Source organism: Bubalus bubalis, chromosome 2 (genome assembly GCF_019923935.1).
Source record: "Bubalus bubalis isolate 160015118507 breed Murrah chromosome 2, NDDB_SH_1, whole genome shotgun sequence".
NCBI classification, from domain to species: domain Eukaryota; kingdom Metazoa; phylum Chordata; class Mammalia; order Artiodactyla; family Bovidae; genus Bubalus; species Bubalus bubalis.
In genome coordinates this window covers 101,816,390-101,828,102 of record NC_059158.1, presented here as the reverse complement: position 1 = coordinate 101,828,102, position 11,713 = coordinate 101,816,390, and the positions used below count along the sequence as shown (strand labels likewise).

General features: G+C 36.6%; 1 long non-coding RNA gene across 1 annotated transcript; it reads left to right on the top strand.

Annotated features, from left to right (window-relative positions):
• The first annotated feature begins 10,206 nt into the window (after nucleotides 1-10,206).
• LOC123328518 lies at nucleotides 10,207-10,588 on the top strand. Its single transcript, XR_006543400.2, has 2 exons — nucleotides 10,207-10,264; nucleotides 10,484-10,588. It is a non-coding gene; the product is annotated as an uncharacterized LOC123328518 (long non-coding RNA).
• The last annotated feature ends 1,125 nt before the right edge of the window (nucleotides 10,589-11,713 follow it).

Here is an 11,713-nt window from a genome sequence, read left to right as displayed (position 1 = left end):
TATTATTAATTCAAGCATGATGAAATTGTTCATTTTAACTATAATCATGTAATTCATCAAAATACTACTAGAGCATATCATTCTCAACTATTACACTGAGGAAGCACCTTACTGTAACACCAACACATGCAGAGAATTATTTTTTATATTGTCTTATCCCAGAAAAATAATTGTTTTGAATCTGGGCAGGCCTTGTCTAATATTTTGATAAAAGGAAAATTTCAACATGTTTTCATGTACTGACTTGAATGCAGTTGTTTTGCATTTGAATAACTTCATCTATTAAGCTTTAAAATAGGTCAGGGTGTCTGGAACTGAAACGATATATTTCCTACATGTCAATTTTTTCATTCTCCTTGATGAGTACAGAACAAAATGGGATGGTAAATAAGCAAGCATCCCCTTAATTCATAAATCAAGAAGATCATGCAAACCTACAATCTCATCACTCAACAACTTTTTCTTGGAAGTTCCATTTGCCATCAAAGACTACAAACTATTCAAAAAGTGTGTTGGAAATCAAACTACACTAGACAAAACTCTCTTTATAATCATTTATTCAAAAGAGCAGAGTAAGGCACAAGAAAGATCAGTTAGAAAAATGATTGTACTTTATAGTCCACTAAGATACCCAACTTTTGTGTATTGCTCAGAGGATTGTTTATTTCATAAAATAAGAACAATTAACTACCACTGAAACAATACTGTAATGTGTAATAATACTCACTTATTTGTATGTTGTACTTGAGCATTGGAATTTATATATATGAAAATGTTCTTGCTTCCTTCCTAAAGATTGGATTAGCTGCATCAAAGGGCCAGGCATAGAGAACAATGTCATCAGAACAGAGTTAAACACTGGAAGAAACTTTAGTTGCTATTTGTGCCACTGGATCTATCAGTCATTTCATTGTTTGTTTCTTTTGTCTTGTTTTGAGGTTGTATGCTTGTAAATTAGTGTTCTTCATCTGGGACATCTTATAGCCTTGGAAATCTTCAGCTCCATAGATCCAAGGAAGATGAATTCTACAACTGGCAACATTGTCCTTGCCCTCATCCCTCCTTTCCACATCACACTTAAGGTACTCTCTTTTTTGGGTCCTGGAGCTTCATGATAAATATCTCCCAATCTCAAAAATTATGACCAAAGTTTACAAAGTGTGAAAATTAAACTTACAAATTGAAATATTAGGACTAAAATTAAACAGCCCAAGTGCACATTACTCAGCAAAAAAAACCACTGTCCGTATCTGTGATCTGCCTGATATTTTCTTCTCAAGATTGATTACTGACCAGTAATCTACTACTCATTTCTCATAAAAGATGTACTGTCTTGGAAGTAATATTCAGTTCAGCTCAGTCACTCAGTTGTGTCCAACTCTTTGCGACCCCATGAACTGCAGCACATCAGGCCTCCCTGTCCATCACCAACTCCCAGAGTCCACCCAAACCTATGTCCATTGAGTCGGTGATGCCATCCAACCATCTCATCCTCTGTTATCCCCTTCTCTTCCTGCCCTCAATCTTTCCCAGCATCAGGGTCTTTTCAAATGAGTCAGCTCTTCACAAAAGGTGGCCAAAGTACTGGAGTTTCAGCTTCAACATCAGTCCTTCCAATGAACACCCAGGACTGATCACCTTTAGGATGGACTGGTTGGATCTCCTTTCAGTCCAAGGAACTCTCAAGAGTCAAAAGCATCAATTCAAGCATCAACCCCACCTGGTTCATGGGGTCTCGAGTCGGACACAACTGAGCGACTGAACTGAACTGAAAAGAAGTAGGAACATGTGTACACCCATGGTGGATGCATGTTGATGTATGGCAAAACCAATACAATATTGTAAAGTAAAAAATAATAATAATAATAATAAAATTTTAAAAAAATAATAAAAAAAGAAAAGAAGTATTACTGTAAGCTTAATTCAAAACTTTTGCTCTAGTCAATTGTCAGTGTTAGCAATTAAACTATTTGAAAAAAAAAAAGATCTATTCCATATTTGAAAAACTTGCCTACTCTTATCCTATGAATATTGTTCTTATTTTGTTCAAGATTATCAGCCTGGACTTTTGTAGACTTTCTTTATTTACCTATCAATCTATCCATGGACTGATCAATAATTTCTGGAATTTAACAAAGCACATACAATTTTCTTATCAATTTGTCTAAGTATACAATTAAAAAGATCTCATGTGGCCCCAGTTTAACTACACTGTGAATTTCCAGATTCTCCATTTTGAAGCTAACTTACATAGACTGAAATCTGTAATTCATTTACCCTTGACAAAGCATGAGTCCATATGGCCACGGTGAAAATGTTCACCACAAAGGATTGTAAAAAATGAAATATTTTATTCAAAACCAGTAATTTGGCCATTTCCATGCATGGTGAGTGACCTAAGTATTGAGATTTCCTTTTCAATATAATTGAAAAAAAAAAAAAAACAGGAAAATGTGAAAACTATTTGACTATAGGATATGATACAAAATAACCTCAAATCATGGCCTAGTTTATTGTTTCTAAGGGCATTATGCACTGCCTATTTTACCTGTAGAAAAGAGAAAGCATTTTGCTAAACCATTACTAAAAGTTTCTATTCCATTGAGATATTTCCTTAAAGTGAGTTTTTCTATGTAATAACTAAATTTATTTCTATGTAATGCATGTAAAAGATGCATGTAAAAGACCTTTGCATGTAAAAGATGCATCAGTATGCATCTTCTGACTACAGTAAAATTTCAGAATTCTCATCCCAGAATTCTTATTGGTTTATGGTATTTCTATCTTTCTTTTCTCACTCCCAATTAAGGCACATATGTTTCCATAATTTTGAATTAGCAAAAGAGTATTAGCAGTTAACAAAAAAAGAATACCTTGTGTGAAAAGATATTTTAAAGGAGACACACATTTTTATCACTATCTCAGACCACAATATAGAAGACCTTAAGTCTCTAAATATTGCTATTTGTTTACTTTATGAAATTTGGATGAGGGTGTTCTCTTATATACTACAATATCTATTACTGTGAAATGTTTAGTACCAGATGCAATCCATTGGCCCTCTGCTTTTTCACATAATAGAAAAGAGTATAATATTATAGTAATAATATTTCAAATACACACAAAGAATAAAATTAACTTTTATTAGCATATGGAAGTTTGCTCCATTGGCTAATCATCTGTGAACCAGAAAAATTAGCGCAATTTACTAAGCCCCTGGCAGGTATTCTACCCTTATGAGTTAAAGCATTTTCTGCTCATAAAAAGAAGGTGTAAGAGCTTTCTAAGGGCCATTATCTATTTTTAAAAATTCATTTTCCTGAAAATAAATGTTTTTTTTCAGTTCTGTTTGGTAAGACAGACAACATTCCTGTCCCTGGGATGTTCACATTCTATTGAGGAGCCAGAAAATAATCAAGTAATCACGTAAATAGGATAATTTCCAGATACTCCTTAAGTGTGCTGAAGGAAATAAACCAAGTGATATGATAAAGAAGCAGTAGTGAAGACTTCTTTGCATATGTTTACATGTGATATGTTAGCTAAGAGGTGATAGATATGAAGCTACTTTTTGTGTAAGGACTAAAGATGCAGAAACAGTGGCTGACTTTATTTTGGGGGGCTCCAAAATCACAGCAGATGCTGATTTCAGCCATGAAATTAAAAGACGCTTACTCCTTGGAAAGAAAGTTATGACCAACCTAGACAGCTTATTAAAAAGCAGAGACATTACTTTGTCAGCAAAGGTCCATCTAGTCGAGGCTATGGGCTTTCCAGTAGTCATGTATGGATGTGAGAAGTGGACTATAAAGAAAGCTGAGCGCCGAAGAATTGATGCTTTTGATCTGTGGTGTAGGAGAAGACTCTTGAGAGTGACTTGGACTGCAAGGAGATCCAACCAGTCCATCCTAAAGGAGAACAGTCCTGGGTGTTCATTGGAAGGACTGACGTTGAAGCTGAAACTCCAGAAGGACTGACTCATTTGAAAAGACCCTGATGTTGGGAAAGATTGAGGGCAGGAGGAGAAGGGGATGGCAGAGGATGAGATGGCTGGATGGCATCACTGACTCAATGGACATGAGTTTGGGTAAACTCCAGGAGTTGGTGATGGACAGGGAGGCCTGGTGTGCTGCAATTCATGGGGTCGCAAAGAGTCGGACACGACTGGGCGAATGAAGTGAAGTGAACTGAACTGAATAAACCACAACCTATTTTCTCCAAGGAGCCAGGGAACTCTGGCCTTACTAGATGTATACCTGTGGCGGATTCATTTTGATATTTGGCAAAACTAATACAATTATGTAAAGTTTAAAAATAAAATTAAATTAAAAAAAAATAAGGAATATGTATGTCTATGAGGAACACCACTGACAAATTTGAGAAATCTGATAATGGTTATTGCCCATCCTCAACCCAGATTATTGTCCATCTCCAACCCCATTAAGAGATGCCACCATTGAATTAGAATGCTGTATAGAATTGGATAAGGTGGAAGAACTTAAGCAACAAGGGAGTGGTAAATGAAACTAAGTAAATAGCAAGTCATCAATCATCTTAAAAAACAGATAACTTACTTATAAAAGAGAAAGAGATGCACAGACTTAGAAAATGAACTTATAGTGGCCAGGGGGAAGGACTAGTTAGGGACTTTGGGAAGATCATGTGCACATTGCTATACTTAAAATGGATAGCCAACAAAGACCTATTATTTAGCACATGGAACTCTGTTCGATGTTATATGCCAGCTTGGATGGGAAGGGTTTTGGGCAAAAATGGATACATGTAAGTGTATTGCTGAGTCCCTTTTCTGTTCACCTGAACTACCACAACATTGTTAATTGGCTATATTCTATTATAAAATGTTTTTGGTACTAAAAAATTAAAATTAAAATTTTTAAGTAAAATAAAATGAAGAACACAGAGGGGAAAAAAAAAATAGAAGCAACAGTATTTTGACCAAAGAGATCTGTAACAATGGCTAATATACCCTGATGTTCTGAAGGTTAATATAGATGGATACCCAATAGGATATTCTGGATTTGAATATTAATAAACATAATCTTAATTATAGTAGAAAAGCTGGTGAAGAGAAGGCTCACCTCAAACTAAAATCATGGTCTTATTTCAGTTCTCAGATTTAAGTCACTCCTCATATCTGATTAAAGCGAGGTTGGGATTCCCCTTGAGGAGATTCTGCAATGCAAGGGCAAGATATAAAGACAGAACTTTAATGTTTCCCCAAGAAATTTGAATCTATTTAACAGGGAAACTGTGCACTATAGAAATGGGAATAAACAGACTTCTTAAGGACTTTTAGACACAGATTCTAAGCTGATATAATAGAAGACAACCTGAAATAACATCAACACTGTTTCTTTTATCTGGGGCTACATGAGTGGTGGATTGAGTCCATCTCCTATTGATTTCCATAGGTACTCAGACCAACTGAACTATCAGGGAAGCCACTCAGACCCACGTAGTTATATCTTTAGTCCCTGTGCATGTATTCCATCACTCAGAAGCAGTTGCCTGATGGAAGAAAGCAATAGAATACAGAATATTGTGTTTAAAGTTCAGTTTCCCTGCTCAAATGCCTCTGCCAGCCCATCCAAGGCCTTAATTCATTGTTATGGCATCACATACAGTACTGCCTCAGACTCAGAGCTCCTTTTACTACACAAGCATAAAATGAGAGAACTGTGGTTTTTGCCCTGACCATGTACACAGCCACCCTGATATAACAGTGGAATTATATATTGAAGGCTCAGCTAAGATGCCAGCTCAAGAACAAATCCTTACAAGACTGAGTGGCAGCCCAATATGACAAGGTCTACACACTTAACCACTAGCCCATTACTCAACAGGTAGAACATAGAAGAACAAAGAATTTCAAGTAGGAATGTCTCTTTTCATCACTACCCTAAGGGACACACTTGTGGAATTTATATTGTTAACAACAACCTTACACTCTGTTTTAGAGGGTCTTTAGTTTCCAGAGGATAAGGGGAGTTGATACACATTTCTGCTGTGGTACATCAAAAAAATTGATTAGAACTAGAAGCTATAACTACAGTATATACTTTGGGCTCTTCAAACAATTTGACAAGTGGGCAAATAAAAGTGCTGTTGTACTGGTGGGGGTAATTAATCCTGACAACAAAGAGGATATAGTAACAACTACACAGTGGGCATGGGGAAGAGTATGTTTGGAACCTATATAGATCTTGGAGGATCTTGGATATTTCCATGCCAAGAGACTGATTGGATGATATAGTTGCTTAGTCATTAAATCGTGCCCAACTCTTTTTGTGACCCCAGACTGTAGCCTGCCAGACTTCTCTGTCCATAGGATTTCCTAGACAAGAATGGTAGAGTAGGTTGCCATTTCCTTCTCGAGAGGATCTTCCTAACTCCGAGACTGAACTCAAATCTCCTGCATTGGCAGGCAAATTCTTTACTACTGAGCCACCAGGAAGCCCAGTTGAATGACACTGTTACTTATTTAGGTGGACAGCACTAAAAGAGGAACAGGTTTGGGTGGAAGGGTGAGAAACAAAATTGTTGTTCAAAATAAATGATAGCAATCAAACACAATATCAAGTGGGCAGTTGAAAACTGAAAATAAAAATCTGGAGTTCAGTGGAGAATGCCGATGTAGAGAAGTACACATATAAATGATATATAAATGTCATTCAGGGTGAAAGAAAGTCATTAGGTTACGATATACTACCTTAGTAGATACTAACCTGATAGTAGTCTATACTAACTAACCTGGTAGTCTATGCTAACCTGCTAGTATAGACAGAAGAGAAAGAAGACAAGGACTAAGCCATTGGGTGATTCTAAAATAGGAGGTTGGTAGAAGGTGGCAACTAGATCATAGGACTTAAAGGATACAGCCAACAGTGCCAAGTACACTACAATGAGAAGTTATGGGTCCAACTATATTGAATACTCATAAAAGGTCAGGCAAGTTTAAGCATCCTGGATTTGACCACATGAAGGTTGTTGATGAATTCTTTAGGAATATTTTCCATAGAGTGATGGTTATGAAACAAGATAGAAAGGGGTTGGTTAGTGAATGAGAAGCAAAGAAATGGAGGCTGTGAGAGTGAACAATTATTTCAACATGTTTATTTCAACAGGTTTTACCTCAAAAGAAATGGAGAAATAAGATGGTAGCTAGAGAACGATGCAAGCTTCAAGATTTTTTTTTTTTTTTTTTTTTTTGTAGTATGGGCAAACATACTTTACTAAAGTGTGTTTAGTATACTCAAAAAAATGATTATGGCAAGGTAGGTGGCAGTATAGGGAGAGCAAGAAAGGAATTTATAATGGAAGAGAGGGCTACTGAAAGTACAGAATGCATGGGATTCAGAGTAAGACTAAGAATCCAAATATTATAGAGATAGGCTTCTAGTGAGAATATGAGATAATCTGTTTCTGATTGTTTCTATTTTCTCAATCAGGTGTGACCGACTAAAGGGAAAAGTGGGAAACATTTGGCAAGAAAGAGGAAAGTACAATTTTCTCTGGGTAGGAAAAATGATCTTGCCTCAGCAATGCAAGGAAATTAGGTATATGGTACCCATTTAAGGCTTATCCATGACTAGCCTTTGGCCAATACTTCTGGTGTCCATTGTGACACTGATCCATATGTGACTGTTTTACTGGTTGATGAGAAAGAAAATAGTTGCTTTGTAGAGTGATTTCCATCCTAAAAATTTCAGTTGTTCTGATGGAGATTTGGAGAAATGGGTTTACAATTGGGCTCAGCCTGAGTATAGAGTGGTAAGAGTGAAGTAAATTTTTTTAGGGTATTTTCAGGTAAGTAGTCATGATAATTGGCCATAGACTCAAAGGTAGTAAGATAAGAAATATGGAAGGAGCTATATGTTGACAGAAAATGGGGAAAAAAGATGCAGGTAAAAGGTATGGAATTATTAGAAGTTGCTATAGCAGGAGTATTAAAGTAAGGAAGTAGAAAAATAAGATACGGTGGTCAGAAAATAAAGTATTTGAAATCAAGATTTTTCTGGTAATGTAGTTATCTGTGATGATAGGGTTTAGAGTAGGATAACTGAAATGAACAGATGAGTATAGCTGAAACAACCAGTGTGATTTACAGACAAGGAAATTCAAGATCCAGAGGCGAGGTGGTATGAGAAGGATCAAGATGGATGGTATTGAGAAGGACAAAGAGTAGAAATGGAATAAAAAAGAATTACCATTCTTTTTTAGAATGAAATGAATTGGCAGCTAAATTTCATTGATGAAAGAGATTAACATTAAAAACAAAATGGCAGCCATAAAGGAGCACAGATGGTAAAGATGATGATATGAGCATCAGTGAAACTGAAGCTGCTCTTCCTGATGCATGTCTTATCGTGTCTGAGGAGGAATCAGGAGAAAGGGCAATGGGAAACCTGAAGGTACATACTTAGCGTGACCTTATATCTTGTTAGCTTGGGCCTATCGAGGGTCATGCATATTATAGCAGGATAGCTATTAGCAGAATCCCCTTTTACTTTAAAAACTGTCCTAAATCGTACAATATATTATTTGGTCACTCTACATCTAATACATTTTGAACCCTTCTTTCATTTGTTCCTCAAAATATTTGTCCAGACTCATCTTTACCTTATGCTCTACAGAAATCAGAGGTCTTCACACTTGTACTCCTCTATCCTGGCTATTCAGACAGGAGAATGCTTGCATTGTTTCTGAATTCTCTCACTGACCAAAATAGGAACTGACTACACAATGACTCCCAAATTTCCATAGGCTAACTGGTATAGGTTTGGTTTATAGGGAGAAACTCCAGTTCAGAACATCTGAAGCAGCTGCTGGGGAACTTACCTACTTTAAAATGTCCTGATGTGATTCACAAATCCGACCAAGTTTGAACAGCAGCCATTTCTGATTTTAACAAGCAAAGGGAAGTATGTGTACACCCGTGAGTGTCTGTGCAAGTATGTACTGTTAAAAGTCCCAGGAATTTCCCTCTGACCAAATGCCACATCACAGTTGCATTCTGTAAGCCCCCACTAAAGAATCCTAAAATTGAATAGGTCGGATTTATAAGATACCTTACACTTTTAGGGCATATTCCAAGCCTGGCCTCCTTAAATTCCCTTTGACAAATAAACCCAGTGATTCCAATGAGACTGCAAGACCCTTTAGGTTCTTTAAAATCCTGGAAAACATTTTGTTCTGGACCTTGCACAGAGCATTTAATAAATAGATAAATAATTGATTGAATTTCTGATTAGATTATATGGAACTGAGCCTTCTGTCAATATTTCTCTAGCCCTTGGACTTCAGTGGGGTTCACAAGGCTATGTTTTCCTATTTACTGCTGAACAACACCTGTCTTTTGACACTATAAAGTGGGATTTATGATTCATTCTTAGGACTAGAATTTTCATCTGTGACTGCTTAGTCTCCAAAAAGCAGAGTGTGTTCATCAGTTAATTTCTGAGTATTTTCTTTCTGTTGGCAATTTATTAAATTAGTAAGGAACTCAAAGTGGATATGTATGTCCCTTTATTTTTTCCAAGTAGGATACAACTTTCTAATAAAAGATTCAAAATAAAAGACAGTTTTATAAATGCTGCACATTTATTTATTTAATAAAAATTCACTGGATATGAAATCAAATGCAGTATCATCCATTTGGACTGTATCTAATTTTGGCTTGCATTGTAGATAACATAGTAAATGTAATTTGTCATCATAAACGTATTATTATTTAATCATATGAAAGTTTTGGTTTATCTTGAGCAAACTTTATAGTGGTTTTAATACACAGGAGCCATTCCTGACAGATATGATGAAATAGATTTATCACTCTTGACAAATTATATTGCAAAATGTCCTCTCATGACTGCCCACAATGGAAACTGCACTGCCATATTCAACAGGAATGTCACCTGTGATTCTGATTTTATAACCTTCTTCACTGGCAGTCTAAAACTGCTTTTCTGTGGGACTATGGTATACTTGGAATGTGAGATGGTTATAAGAATAATTGTATGAATGAAGGAAACCTGTAGCCCTTTAAATCAAACTAAGTAGTGTTTTATTAAAGTGCTCAGCAAATCAATCTAAATTCAAGGGTAATAACACCCTAATCAGGTGGTAGAAAAAATAATAGGTTGTCATGCATGAGAAAAAATAGGCAATCATGGAATGTTTTCTTTAATTAGGTCGTGTAAAGTGGAGGAACTGAGTAGGAACTGGCAAGACATTCATCATGAGCAAGGTGGGAAATTATTTCGATGACTAAGGAAGGAAAATTGCATGTGATATGCTTAGATTTGACTGAACAGAAAATTAAACTTTTTTTTTTAAGTATATGTACTATTTTGCTGGTGATAACTATTGACAGGTGTGGGACTTTTCAAAGCAAAGTTTAGCCAGTTAGTTATCTAGTTTGCTAAGTCCACATATATTAATTGTTTTCTAATGATTTTCATTTCAGTGGGGCTCTGGGGCTCTGAATGTGGTCCTCTGGCATTCTTACTGCAAAACTGTCTCTCACCTCATGTGGAATTTGACTGCTAATAAACTTGAGTTTGACTATTAAGCGCTTCTCATTTTCTTGTTACACTGAAAGGAGTAATTAATGATTAATACTATCTAAGATAGTTAGTACACTTCTCTGTACAGGGAAACTGTTACAAATGACAACATCAGTAGACAGATTTCTTATTAGACACTGTCACCTTCACAACTAAGATTATTAAATATGTCTTTTTTTAAAAGCCTTAATTTGGGGAATGTAACGACATGATTTCAAATATTTGCAGTATTCTGACAACCACCTCATATAAAATTATGTTTGCCAAATGAAATCTGAGAACTCAGCCTTCACCACTCCAAAACATCATTAAACAATAGAAACATTACTGGTCCTTATCCCTCCACTAAGTAAATTCATTTCTATGTCCCTAATGATGCAGCACAGCACATGAGCATCTATGTGGCACTCCACTATTGCCTTTTATGTCAATCAACCATACAGAGGGAACACATATATACTAAGGAAAAGTTTGATAAGGTTTAGTTTCCATGAATTGCGATCATGATGTTTCTAAGTTGTGCGTGTGCACTAAGTTACTTCAGTAGTGTCTGACTCTTTGCGACTCTATGGATTGTAGCCCACTAGGTCCCCTGTCCATGGGATTCTCCAGGCAAGAATACTGGATTGGGTTGTCATGCCCTTCTCCAGGAGATCCTCCCAACCCAGGGATTGAAGCCATGTCTCTATGTCTCCTGCATTGGTAGTAAGGTTCTTTACCACTAGTGCCACCTGGAAAGCTCCTGTTTATAAGTTGCTAATGCTAATGCTAATGCTAAGTCGCTTCAGTCGTGTCCGACTCTGTGCGACCCCATAGACGGCAGCCCACCAGGCTCCACCATCCCTGGGATTCTCCAGGCAAGAACACTGGAGTGGGTTGCCATTTCCTTCTCCAATGCATGAAAGAGAAAAGTGAAAGTGAAGTCGCTCAGTCGTGTCCGACTCTTAGCGACCCCATGGACTGCAGCCTACCAGGCTCCTCTGTCCATGGATTTTCCAGGCAAGAGTACTGGAGTAGAGTGCCATTGCCTTCTCCAGTTTATAAGTTAAGAGGTGGCAAATACTATCAGGTACAACTAAGACATCTATGGACACAATCTCATTTGTTAAGTTCAGATTGACCTGAGAATC